A 13316-nucleotide genomic window follows, 5' to 3' on the forward strand; every position below is an offset into this window, starting at 1 on the left:
GCCAAAATATGCTAGTATGATGAGTCAAAACATCATGCACAAAGGGCTAGTAAACACGATTTGTTCTACACCTATATGGAGCATGCAAAGGATGATTAAGCCAACTATGGATAGGGTCATAACATGCCAAATGATGACCAAATACATGCTGAAATGTAAACCAAACAGGCTAAAATGACATGGCATGGCATGGATCATATGAAGCTAGTTTAGGAGATTTACACTACAAGTGCATCATGCAAGCATGGGGTAACAAAACCAACCCAAAACAGGTTCATGGAATGGTAAAACATCACCAAAAATGGACTGAAATGGACTCAACAAAGACTATGCACACATGCTACTTTGATGAGCTATGAATGGAGTCACACTACACATGCTAGATGCAAGTAGAATATGACCAAACCAGCCATGGACAGGGCCAAGGAAGGTCCTAAAAGTCACAAAAATAGGTCTGGACCAAGCCTCAAAAATGCATAGAGGGATGGTCCTTTGGAAGGCCAAAAATGCAAGGAAAGAGGAACACAAAGAGAGGGGACTACCCCCTCTGATTTAGGACCTCAAAACCACACCTCTACCACCAAAATCCCACTGGATTTCAGTGGTAGGAAGGCCAAACCAAGGCTAGCTCGGAAGCCTCAAAATATGGCTTAAAACAAAGCCAAACAAAGCATGCAAGGGGGCTACACACCCCAAACAGCAAAATGACCTTAACCAAACTTAAAAAGCACTTAAAAACAAGACTTTTTCCAGTTATAAGAAAAGCCTAAATCAATATGCAAAGAGGGCTAAAGCAAGGTGCAAGAAAGTGAAAAAATTGGGAAAATGCTCACCCTTGAAGATCCTCTTCGAAACCAGCAATTTCAGGGGGTGGAAACCAGTTTTCAGAGCTTAAGAATCCTTCCCAAGAAGCTTAATCCAATGGTGGTGGTGTATCTCTATGTGTTGTAGTGTAAAAGTGCAAGGAAATCTAACTTCTAAGCACTAAACTCAAGCAATATAGAGAGAAAGAGAAGTTTTTCTCTTCAAAGTTGCAGAACCCCTGATATAGAGGGAGGCATCCTCCTTATATAGAAGGATGAAAAGCTAAAGCTTCTTCAAGAAGCTTTGCAAGGGCTTCATCCCTCCATACACGTGTATGGAGGGGAGCAAACAAAAATCCAGCTGGCTCAAAAGATCTGGAGAAAAGCCAGCTGAGACAGGGGGGTTGCCGGCCATCATCAATGGTCGGCAGTGGCTCATTGATGGCCGGCAGGGCCTCATCAATGGCCGGCAAGAGCAAAGCCATGGCCGGCAGTGCACCACAGGGTCCACTCTGAAAGGACCTAGTCAAGGTCCAAAAATGGGGCAGAAAAGATACAGGGTCCGGGAAGCTCGAACCGGTGACGTTCCGCCGCGATAGTCGAGTACTCAACGAGCAATCGAACTAGTTGTTGGGTGTACCTGCAAGTACAACCAAGTCTTGAGGACGGTCAAAAATGGGGTGTCTACAGGCCCTCGTCCGGGGGAGATAATACCGTGGCACAAGCCCTCGCCCGAGGGAAACAATATCGTAGCCCACGTATGAGATATGTTACCCGATACCGAAGGTTCCAATGTGGAACTTAATATGCTTGACCAAAGAGATATGTTTAATGCTAATGGATACACCACTTCATGATATGAATATGTTTATGACTCTGTTTCTAATACGAATATACTTATACTTTTGTTCAATAAGAGATTTGAAAGTCATATCTATGAAGGACATCATTCATTAAACCCCTTTGCTATGTTATTATTCATTGGGCTTCCGCTCACTATTTATATTATGTATGTAGGTGACCAGACGCATGACTAGGCTCAGGGTTGATGACTTGGCGTCTCAATTTTGTCAGCCAGCCATTGTGCCTCCGAGGAGGTTCCTTTTTGCAAGCGGGTCAAGTCTAAATGGCTTATGTTTAAGCCTTTGTCTTCTTTTTGGTATAGAACAAGTTCTGTTCATCTGTACACTGGGCTAAGCCCCACTTTTGTTTTTGTATATGAGAATGATGCACGACTAACATAAATGTATATATATGATGTCATATGTGTGTTGTTAAAGTTTTAAATTACTGTCTCATATATGTCAACACAGCTCAGTGGACTATATATATATATTTTCCATGTTTGTTTCCTCAGCCCCTTACATTTTATGATATTATGGTCAGAGGCCTTTAGTAATCCGAGGATTATTGGCCGGTTACGACGCTAAACCTATAGGGACGGGTTTGGGTGTGACAGAGTGGTATCAGAGCACGAGTTATACTGCACGCACGAGTCCATATAAGCTATAAGATGTCCCATACAGAATTAGGGACATTTATCTGCATGTGTGAGTGGGTGATAATCTCTAAAAATGTGAAAACTGAACCTGGACATGAACATATAAATAAAAAAAAAACCGAACAAGATTATACCTATGTTTATTATTGTTTTGTTTACCTATAGCACATGGAAAATACAAGAAGTAATGATGCCACTGAATCCTCTAAGGCCCGAATGAGCCGCATAGAACAAATGCTTGCAGCTTTGATTGAAGCGCTGACACAACAACAGAGGCAACAACCTTTGCCCCCTCCGCTTCCACCAGTACAAAATGAACTAGATAACAATGATATAATTAACTTAACCCAGAAGTTTATGAAGATGAAACCGCCAACTTTCTTGGGTGGTATTGAACCCTTAAAGGCAGAAACATGGTTGCTTGAAATGAAAAAATTATTTGAAGTGTTCCCTTGCTCTACGATTCAGAAAGTACTCTTGGCCACCTACACCTTAAAGGATGAAGCCCGGTGATGGTGGTTGTTAGTTCGAAATAACAATGGGGAGATGACATGGGCTCAATTCAATGAAATATTCTACAACAAGTACTTTCCCCAATGCTTCAGAGATCGGAAAGTGTTAGAGTTTCAAGAACTTAAGCAGGGCAGGATGTCCGTGGCCTAGTATAAAACCAAACTCACTAAGTTGGCTTGGTTTGCCCCATACATGGTGGATACTGATTACAAAAAGGTGCCAAAATTCAGAGGCGGCATAGATTTGGAAGTGTTTGACCGAGTAGGCGTCTTGAAGTTGCCTACTTATGTGGAAGTCTTAGACAGAGCAATAATGGCGGAAGCCACCCTGGCAGTAATGAAACAAGCCAAGGCACCAATAACAGAATGGAAAAGTAAAAGATCTAGATCCAATTTCAAGAAGGGCCGGTCATTTTAAAAAAAAACATAATACGGGATCCTCCAGTAGCTCTAGCTAGAGTAGTGGCTCTATTCCAAATTGTCTAAATGTGGAAGAAAGTATAGAGGAGTGTGTTGCCGTGCATCTGGTGCCTGTTACCGGTGTGGCAAAGTTGGCCATATGATGAAAGATTGTCCACTTGGGTTTGAGAATGCCAATCGCCCTGCAGCAAGTTCAGCTGGGTCTGCCTCGGTGGCAAGATCAAATGTAAGAACTAATGCCAGGGGTAACACTGGGAATGAAACGTTAAGGCAAGAGAGAGTGTTCGCACTAGTGCCCGGAGATGTACAAAACACCGAGTCTGTGGTGTCAGGTATAATTTTCATTTGTGCCAAAAATGCATATGTCCTGATAGATTCTGGTTCTACACACTCATTTGTGTCGCATGCCTTTTCTCAAAAATTAACTAGACCCTTAGAATCCATGAATTATTTATTGTCCGTATCTACGCCATCTGGGGGTTTTATGGCATATGCATATGTGTATCCAGCATGTGATATTGTGATTGGTAATGTGACGTTGTATGTTGACTTATTGTTGTTGGGAATTGATTATTTTGACTGCATATTAGGTATGGACTGGTTAACAAAGTACTGTGCGACTATTGACTATGTGAATAAATCTGCTGTATTTCGTCCAGCTGGTTTACCTAAGTTTGTGTTTACTGGGAAAGGGGTAGTTCCTCCCCATACTTGATTTCTAACATGAAAGCTGTTAAACTGCTTTAGGAAGGGATTGTAGGGGTTACATGTGTTGTGTTTTGACTGAGAGTTCTGATAATTCTAATGTGGAAACTATTCCCGTTGTTTGTGAATTTCTCGATGTGTTTCCGAATGACTTGCCTGGAGACTTAATTGATAGGGAAATTGAATTTACTATTGAAGTAGCACCTAGAATACAACCTATTTCTAAGACCCCTTACAGAATGTCAACTTCAGAATTGAAAGAATTGAAAACCCAACTTCAAGAACTGCTAGACAAGAAATTCATCCGCTCGAGCACTTCACCTTGGGGTGCTCCAGTTTTGTTTGTTAAGAAGAAAGATGGGTCCTTAAGATTATGTATAGATTACCAGGAACTAAATAGAGTAACTATTAAGAATAAATATCCATTGCCCAGAATAGATGATCTATTTGACCAACTCTAGGGAGCACAAGTGTTCTCCAAAATAGACCTTAGATCCGGGTATCACCAGTTAAAGATCAAGACTGAAGATGTAGAGAAAACTGCATTTAGAACTAGATACAGACACTATAAATTTTGGGTAATGCCATTCGGAGTAAATAATGCACCTGCAGCATTCATGGACTTAATGAATAGAGTGTTTAAACAATTCCTTGATGAGTTTATTATTGTGTTCATCAATGATATATTATTGATTTATTCTAAAAGCAGGAAGGAACATGAAAATCATTTGAGAATTGCTTTACAGATCCTAAGGGAAAAGAAGTTGTATGCAAAACTGTCCAAAGGTGAATTCTGGCTTGGTAGTGTGGCATTTTTGGGGCATGTAATCAATAAAGATGGTATCTCGGTTGACCCATAGACCAGCGAGGTTACTTCAATCTCTCCCTATTCTAGAATGGAAGTGGGAGCATATAACTATGGACTTTATTGTGGGCTTACCCCGAACACCCTGAGGTATGGATTCTATATGGGCTATTGTGGATAGATTGACTAAGTCTGCTCACTTTTTGCTTATGAAAACTTTTATAATGCTGATGAACTTGCTGCTGTGTACATTGTTGAGATTATTCGATTACATGGTGTTCCGGTTTCCATTGTGTCGGATAGAGATTCTAAGTTTATGTCAAGGTTTTGGCAAAGCTTACAAAAAGCAATGGGGATGGAGTTGAGGTTTAGTACCACTTTTCATCCACAAACCGATGGACAATCTGAAAGAACTATACAGACGTTGGAGGACATGCATCGAATGTGTGTTTTGGATTTTCGTGAAAGTTGGGAAACTCATTTACCTTTAACAGAATTTGCTTATAACAACAGTTTCCACTCCAGTATTGGAATGGCACCATATGAAGCTTTGTATGAGAGAAAATGTCGAACTTCGAATTGTTGGACCGAGGTTGGGGATAGGTCGTTGATTGGCCTTGAAATTGTGCAAGTTACTACGGAAAAGATTCAAATCATCCAACAGAGATTGAAAACTGCTCAAAGCCGACAAAAGAGCTATGCGGATCAAAGAAGGAGAGACTTGGAGTTTGAAGTTGGGGATCATGTTTTTGTCAAAGTCACTCCAATGAAATGGCACACAAGATTTGGGAAAAAAAAAAAAAATAACCACCCCGATACATAGGGCCGTTTTAGATTTTTTGGAAAGATTAGGTCTGGTTGCCTATTGGATTGCTTTACTACTAGGCATGGAGCAAGTGCACAATGCGTTTCATGTATCAATGTTGCGAGGCTACCTTCGTGATCCTTCTCATATTATTGACTATTATCAAATTGTGCTAGATGATGGCATGGTTTATGAGGAGAAACCCCTTCGCATCCTTGATTGGCAAGTCAAGCAACTACGGAACAAGACTATCCCAATGGTAAAATTGGAAAGGAGGGAGCATCATGGAATTGAAGCCACTTGGGAACAAGAAGAATACGATAACGATACCCGAAATTGTTTTTAACTTGAGGTAAACAAGTTTGAAGGACCAAACTTCCTAAAGGGGGGGGGGGAGATTGTGATAACCCAACCCATACTATGCTTAATTAGGTATATGATTATGTGTTTGATATGAATTTGAAAGTTTGAGTATGAGAAATATGTGAATTTGGAAAAATATCTGTTGAAAGTAGGAATATTTGTTGCAATTGAAACTTTGAACTGAAATTGAAGGCCGTAGAGGTGCGATGAACAAAAATTGACTTCATAGCTATGATTAGCATGATTTTTAGAGCCTTTGGTGAGATTTTGAAAAATTATGATTCATAATGAATAAATTAAGATTTTTTGGTTAAGTTGTATATGTTTAGCCCCTTTTGTTCTTCATTTGTTGGAAGAGAGCTTCAAAGTGTGAGTTAGAGAGAGAGAAAGAGGAGAAAGATAGGGATTTGAAGGGAATCAAGGGGCAAACCATAGATTTGAGTTAAGGTATCAAAATTTCCTTACAAACTTTGTCTCTAACTTATCTTTGTCAAGAAATCATGAAGAAATTAGGAAATTTGAGCTAGGGTTTTGAGTTGTGTAGTGACTAGGGCTAAAGGTATGAAATTGGACCTTAATCTCTATACCATTGTTTGATTTGAGTTCATTTTTATGATTGATCCATGAAACAAACCCTAGATGGTTTACATAAACAAGATTTGTGAGAAAATCATTCATAAATATATGTATTTTGAACTTATGTTTGTAAACCATGAAATTATGAAAAGATGAGACCATGAAATTGTTGTTGATGCAAGATGGATATGTTTAAGGTGGAATTACACTTGTATCATGCTTAAATATCATGTTTTTGAGTTGTTTCTACATGGATTTGGGCTTGGGAATGAGAGGAAAACATTTACATCTTAGAGCTATTTTCGGACTGCCTAAGTGAGCCTATACCGCTTGTGCGGCCTCGGGCTCTGCACGAGCACCCAATATTTAAGCCTAAACTCACTCCTCACTATGCGCTCGAGCGGCGGCCATTTCCGCACGTGCAGAGCCAGACCGCTTGAGCGGTTGGACTGGCCGCACGTGCTGCCAAACAGGAAAAAAATTGTATTGTTTTGTCTTGCTACCCCCAGCCTCTGGAATGCGTTCCCAACCTTATTTAGCCCCTTTTGGGAGTGAAGTGATGAATAGAAACTCATTAAAGAAGGTTGTGAATAATGAAAGAAAAGAGTACAATTGAAGTGAATTACTTTTCGAATATGTGTGTGACATGTTTGGTGTAGGTCGTGTGCTGGAGGAAACGCCACAAGTTCAATCCCATTGTGAGTAATAATACTATTTATATGTTCATTATTGTGTATCTCGAACCATGAACGGTGAAGGTTGTCGACATTGTGACTTGTTTGAAACGAGAAACCTCATTAATATTATATGACGTGTGCAACGTTAGGCCCGAGGCCATTTTGAAATATGATTGGGCCCGAGGCCGTTTTGTTATATGTTGTGCCCGAGGCCGTTTTGAAATATGATTGGGCCCGAGGCCATTTTGTTATACGTTAGGCCCAAAGCCGTTTTGATATATGATTGGGCTCGAGGCCATTTTGTTATATGTTGGGCCCGAGGCCGTTTTGAAGTATGATTGGGCCCGAGGCCATTTTGTTATATGTTGAGCTTGAGGTCATTTTGAAGTATGATTGGGCCTAAGGCCATTTTGTTTATACGATTTTGGGTATTGTGAGAATCTTATGACTAACTATTTACACTGTTTTACTATATTGTTACTCATTGAGCTTCGCTCACCCAATCTTATGTATGCACATGTAGGTAATCCGCAGCATGGAACACACTTCTAGAGTCAGTTTTAGGAGCCATTCTTTTTGAGGCCCAATCGAGTCACACCTCCGAAATGGAGTTTCATCTTTGACTCACATCATACTTTGACTTTATTTTGTTTTTTCTATTGTGGTCTTGGGTTTGTAAACATTATGTACAAATTTCTTTTGATACTTATATTCTTTTTGCATGGGCATATAAATGATGTGGATGTGTTACTTTTTGCTCATATTGGTATAGTTCAATGGACTAATTCTTTTTTGGTATACTGCCGCTTTTGGCCCCATTACTATAATTACTCTGTATGTTTGTTTGAGGCCAAAGGTAATTAAGTGATTATCAGCTGGTTGTGACCTAAACTTTTAGGGGCGAGTTTGAGTCATGACAAGTATGTTCTTGGCCCCATCTTTAAGGAGGTTCCTGCTACACTTCCTCCCTTGTACCTACACTTGGAGGACCACTACCTCCTCCATGAAAGACGCTTCAACTGGGGAAGATGGAGGGTTAATCGACTTCACCGTTGCTGGCCCGCATTGAAGACTGGGTAGGAAGAGTGGTACGATAGAGTAGTTGGAGCCCGAGAACAAGACTTGGAGGACCTTTGCATTCTTGATGCCCTTTAACTATCTAGGTTCGTAATTCCTGAGGACCCTTTTCTTATCCAAGTTGCTCTCTATTTTTGGAACCCTACATTGAACTTTTTTCAATTTCGGTGTGGCATGATGGCCCCCACCGTTCTTGATATGTGCCACCTTCTAGGGCTTTCACCTACTGGTGACCCCTTTTGTCCTTATTATCCAGACCTTACAGTCTCCTTCTCTGTTCCTTCTTTCAATTCTTCTTATAATGACTTCGTAGCCTCTGAGAATAAAAATGAAGGACCTGTGACCGACTTTGGGTTCTTTTCTTTCATTCTTTACTAGCTTTGTAAATTCCTTTTCTGTACTTCTTCTTAGAAAATAATGCCTGAATTTGTCCTCCTTGCCAAGGCTTTGGCTTCAGGGAAAAGAACAGCCCTAGCCCCTTATGTTCTTAGCCATGTATACAGGGTTTGCTCTCAATTGAATTAAAAAGGGTTTGTTATTCTTGTGTTATGTTTGAACTCCAATCCTTTGGATTTTGATGTTATGGAGTATGGTAATTGGAAGTAGTATAAGGGAAAAACAGAAATGAAATGAGGAATATTAAGATGGAAATGAAATAAGTAATCATTTGGAATCGAGTTAATAAATTTAAGATGATGTCCTTTCTAAGTGTACTTGTTTTCAAAGAGAATTTCTGGCTTCCTAATGATGAGAGATATCATTTATGGCATGGAGTTTTCTTAATGGTTCAAGTGAATTTTTTTTTTTTAAAAATGATACTCTTCGTATAATATTTTGAACTTACAAAATGTCACCTTATTATATGGTATCACTGTGCATGCATGATCATTTCTATCTTTGTGTTAGCTATTGTTGTAGAACTATGAGATTCATATTAGGCATTAGTGCTCACCCCTCGTTGTTTTATTCTTTTTCAGGAAGAGAAATTCAGATTGATTAGTCAAAGAGTTATGGAGTCCATGTATCTTTTATGTATAATTTCATCGTAGATGTGAAAGAAATGAATATTGTACATTGATGTTTGTAATTATTGATTTGTAGCTCCATAGTGGAAGCTTGAAATTTATTATTGTTATTGTTGTATTTATTGAGAGAGAGAACATGTGTTATTATGTTTCTATTACTCAAGGGTAATAGGTATTACTAAAAAAAAAATTGGACCTAATTTCCAAGCTTTTGGTAATGTTTCCAAGTAATTAAAATTTGGGGGCGTGACAGTATATATGCATTGTACTTGTAACTCGGATAGTTTGATTAAAACAAAACCTTGACAAGATCATGTTTAGGTATTCAATTAAGGCCTCCAATCATCCACTATTCCATTGATTCAAACAAAATCCAAAATATCCAATCCAATTCCAACCAATGGCAATTTGGACCTTTTACACCAATTTTAATGTAAAAACTGTCTCTCCCTTAGCATTTTACACACAAGAACACATACACAAGCACCTCATTCAGCTGAGAGGAAAAGCGGGTGAGAGAATGAGCTTGGTGGAAGAAAGGAAAGAAATAGAAGGTCTTGTTAAGCCACATCACCATCTCTCATTCTATTTCCTTTTTCAAATACATGTTATTAGAGACTTAAAATCATATTTTTAGATGTGTTGTAATGGTGTTCATGTGTTCAAAGTTGAGGAATTGGGCTTTGATCTTTCTTCTACTCATATTTCCTCTTAATAGATGAAAAACTACATTTTTTCTTCTCATATCCCACATTATTTCCAAAGGCATACCATCACTCTAAAAATCTAAGTTATTGATACATTATTTATTATGCTTTCATTACAAAAGAAGTGAAAAATCTCCCTTAGTTGGCCTTTTTTCTCACCAATCTTCTTATTTTGAGTATTGTGTATCAAAAATCTGTTTTACAGCCAACTTTAGAAAATTCTAGAACAATATAGAAAAATCATTTGGACCTTAGTTTTGTGTCCAAACTTCTTTAAAGAGTTATCTTTCAAGGAAAATTGGTTTCATTGAAAAAGAGTGTGCGGTTTGTAAAAAAATCCGATTTTCATAACGGTCGATGAATTTGGACAATGCTAGAGTGTTTCTTAAATAACTAAAAATCTAGAAAAGCTATTCCATTTCTGAAACATGATCAGAAAACTAGATAAAATTCCCTACAAAGCATAGGAAGGCCAGTTTTGGAAAAAATATGAAATAGCCCTTTTTATTTTAATCTTTGAGTGGTACTGAATCTGGAAATTTTGTCTTGCATTGGTATTTTATGCTTTGTGTTCATGAATACGCTTATTAATATATGATCATGTCTTGGTTTGATATTACACATGTCATGGTTATATACCTTTTATTTTAGTACTTCGATGATGCTGACATTTATGCAAATTAATTCCTTTGTTACTTGCTTGTACTAACTAACTTAAAATGGAAAACTTAATGGGGTGGCTAATGTGGTTTCAATCACATGAATACTGTTATGAGATAAAGTTATGTTCAAATTGAATTGGTTAGCGGGACATGTTCCCTATTGGAAAATTAAAGTCTTGCGTAAGTGGTTGTTCGGAACCCTTGGACGGAGCAGTTGTATTTGGACCCTAGGTAGTTTGGTGTGAGGAGGGAATGGGCAAGGCCCTATTTCACCATCTCTTTTGAGGTCATAGGTTAGCACTACACGATATGTAACCCTTGGTAGGCATCTGGGGTAAGGTCTACAAAGTAGCAAAAGATGGGGCATGCCGAATAATCAACGTCCAGTTCTTGTGGTTTGGAGGATGAAATATCTTTGGGGGATTTCTAGACTACGAATAACTAACCATGTAACCCTTATTATTTATTTAAATATCATGTTCCTTTTCCTTATTGTTATAATTGCAATTGTGTATCAGATTGGGCAAAATGGATGGGGTGTGTGTGCGTTAACTGGGTGTTCAAAGCTTATGGAGTTTCATGCCAGGTACCGAAGAGGATCTTGTAGCAAAAAATGACGAGCCAGAAACTTTCGAAGACTTTTGGTTGTCCTAGAGACGTAAGAATTTTTTTGTGTTTTGTGTAGTCTATCTAAACATTAATTTTTTTAGGGATGTAATATTGATGGAACTAACTTTTGTAACTAAGGATATTTGTAACTATTCTCTTATTATTATATGCTTGTCTTTTTAAAAACCAATATAGTTCCCTACATTGCTTATGAGACCATGGCATCAATGCCTATTAAGATCTTTCAAAAGGGTAGTGTGCTACCTATGAAAGCTAGACTTTGATGAGAGGCTTATTTGACTCCTTCGGCGATTTGGGATCTTACTAGGTCATTGGCCATAGGACACATTCGTGACTTTCCTTTGACTACAACCCTTAGTGTAGATTTTGGGGTGTCACAACTTTTCACTTCTATGGTGATGAAAACAGGATAAATAGTACATATTAAACTCATAAATTTGGATTAAATGTGTGCCTTTGGAAATAATGAGAGATAGGTGTAGAAAAAGATAGTTTTGCACCGATTCAGAGAAAACACAAGTAAGGGTGGAACAAGGCTCAACTCTTTTCATTTTTAAAACAACAACACCATTAAAACACATCTGAAATTAATGTTTAGAACTTCTAAGAACATGTATTTGAAAGAGAAAAATAAAAGAGAGGGTTGTGTTGTGGCTTGCTTGATTGCCGAGTGAAGTGTTTGCTCAATTTCTTCCCTTTTTCCCCTCCTCCACCACCAAAGCTATAATAACCCGACACTCGTACATGTTTTCTGGTACGCTTTTAGTCCCCTCTTTTGTGCATTTGTATGCTTATTGTGAAATTTCATGTGAAAGTAAGTTTAAAGAAGTGAATCTTATGCTTATAGATGTGTATCTGTTTACTATAAGAACTATCTGTTACAATTCTAGTGTTTGAATCAGAAATTGAGGGCCTTAGAGACTTGATAATCCGAAATTGATTCTATAATTGGAATCAGCATAATTTTTAAGTAATAATAAGCATTTCTGTGAAATTTCAATTTGGGATGATTAAACGATTGATTTTTGTCCTATTCATTTCTTATATATATGTGTGTGTTTCTTTAACTATTTGACTTAAGATCCTAACTCAAGAAATATCTCATGTGAGAGGATAGTGAGAGTAGAGAGAAATGATCTAGAAGGAAGCCTCATCAAGATCAAGGATTGGATAATTTAGAGGGAATCTGTGAGATTAAGCTAAAAGGTAAGTTTACTCATCTTTTATAACTTCTCTCTTGAATTTGAGTAGGGTTCCTTCACAATTGTGTAACTTAGAACATGAAATTGAATTTAGTGTATGATCATGGCTTAGCTTGGTTTATATTTTGTTGTTTAGGTGATTAGAATTGAGTTAGTTATGCATAGATAAAAGGACTATCTTTTATTGTTTGATTTCTCATATAGAACTTACCTAATTTTACAAGTGATGTTATATGCAAAAGAGAGTTAAGTATGTTTATGGGTGTGTCCATGTGAAGAAGTAATTCAATTGGATTGTAACTTATAATTCTTGTGATATAAATCATGTTATTTTAAGATTAAGATTAAACCATGATATTGCATGAATTTTATTTTCAAATTGTGCTTCAAGTTAAATTGGCTAAGTGAAGAGTAGGTTGAATTTCGGACTGCCAAAGTGTACAGAATCGCCGCACGTATGGGGGTCATGGCCGCACGTGCGGGACCAATCGCCGCACGTGTGGGAGTCATGCTGCATGTGCGGGAAAATGGGAAATTTTGAGTTTGGGTTCTGCTTAAAAAGCACGTGTGGGGCATCACTGCCGCACGTGCGAGGCTCACTGCCGCATGTGCGGCCCAAGCTGAAAAACATGACATGCTCCGTTTTGCATGCTGGACCCTCTAATATTGTCGAAATCTGTATTTGATATTGTTTTAATGTCTATAAATTCAGTGGAAGTAAAGAGAATCAGGAAACGATTTAATAAGGAAAAGAAAATTAATGTGTGACTACGTATGTGTGTTGGACGGGCTTCGGGAGGAACAAATGCTCCACCAGCAGTACAGAAATGTATATTTTATTTACCG

Source organism: Camellia sinensis, chromosome 12 (assembly GCF_055761805.1).
Source record: "Camellia sinensis isolate YWXY chromosome 12, ASM5576180v1, whole genome shotgun sequence".
NCBI classification, from domain to species: domain Eukaryota; kingdom Viridiplantae; phylum Streptophyta; class Magnoliopsida; order Ericales; family Theaceae; genus Camellia; species Camellia sinensis.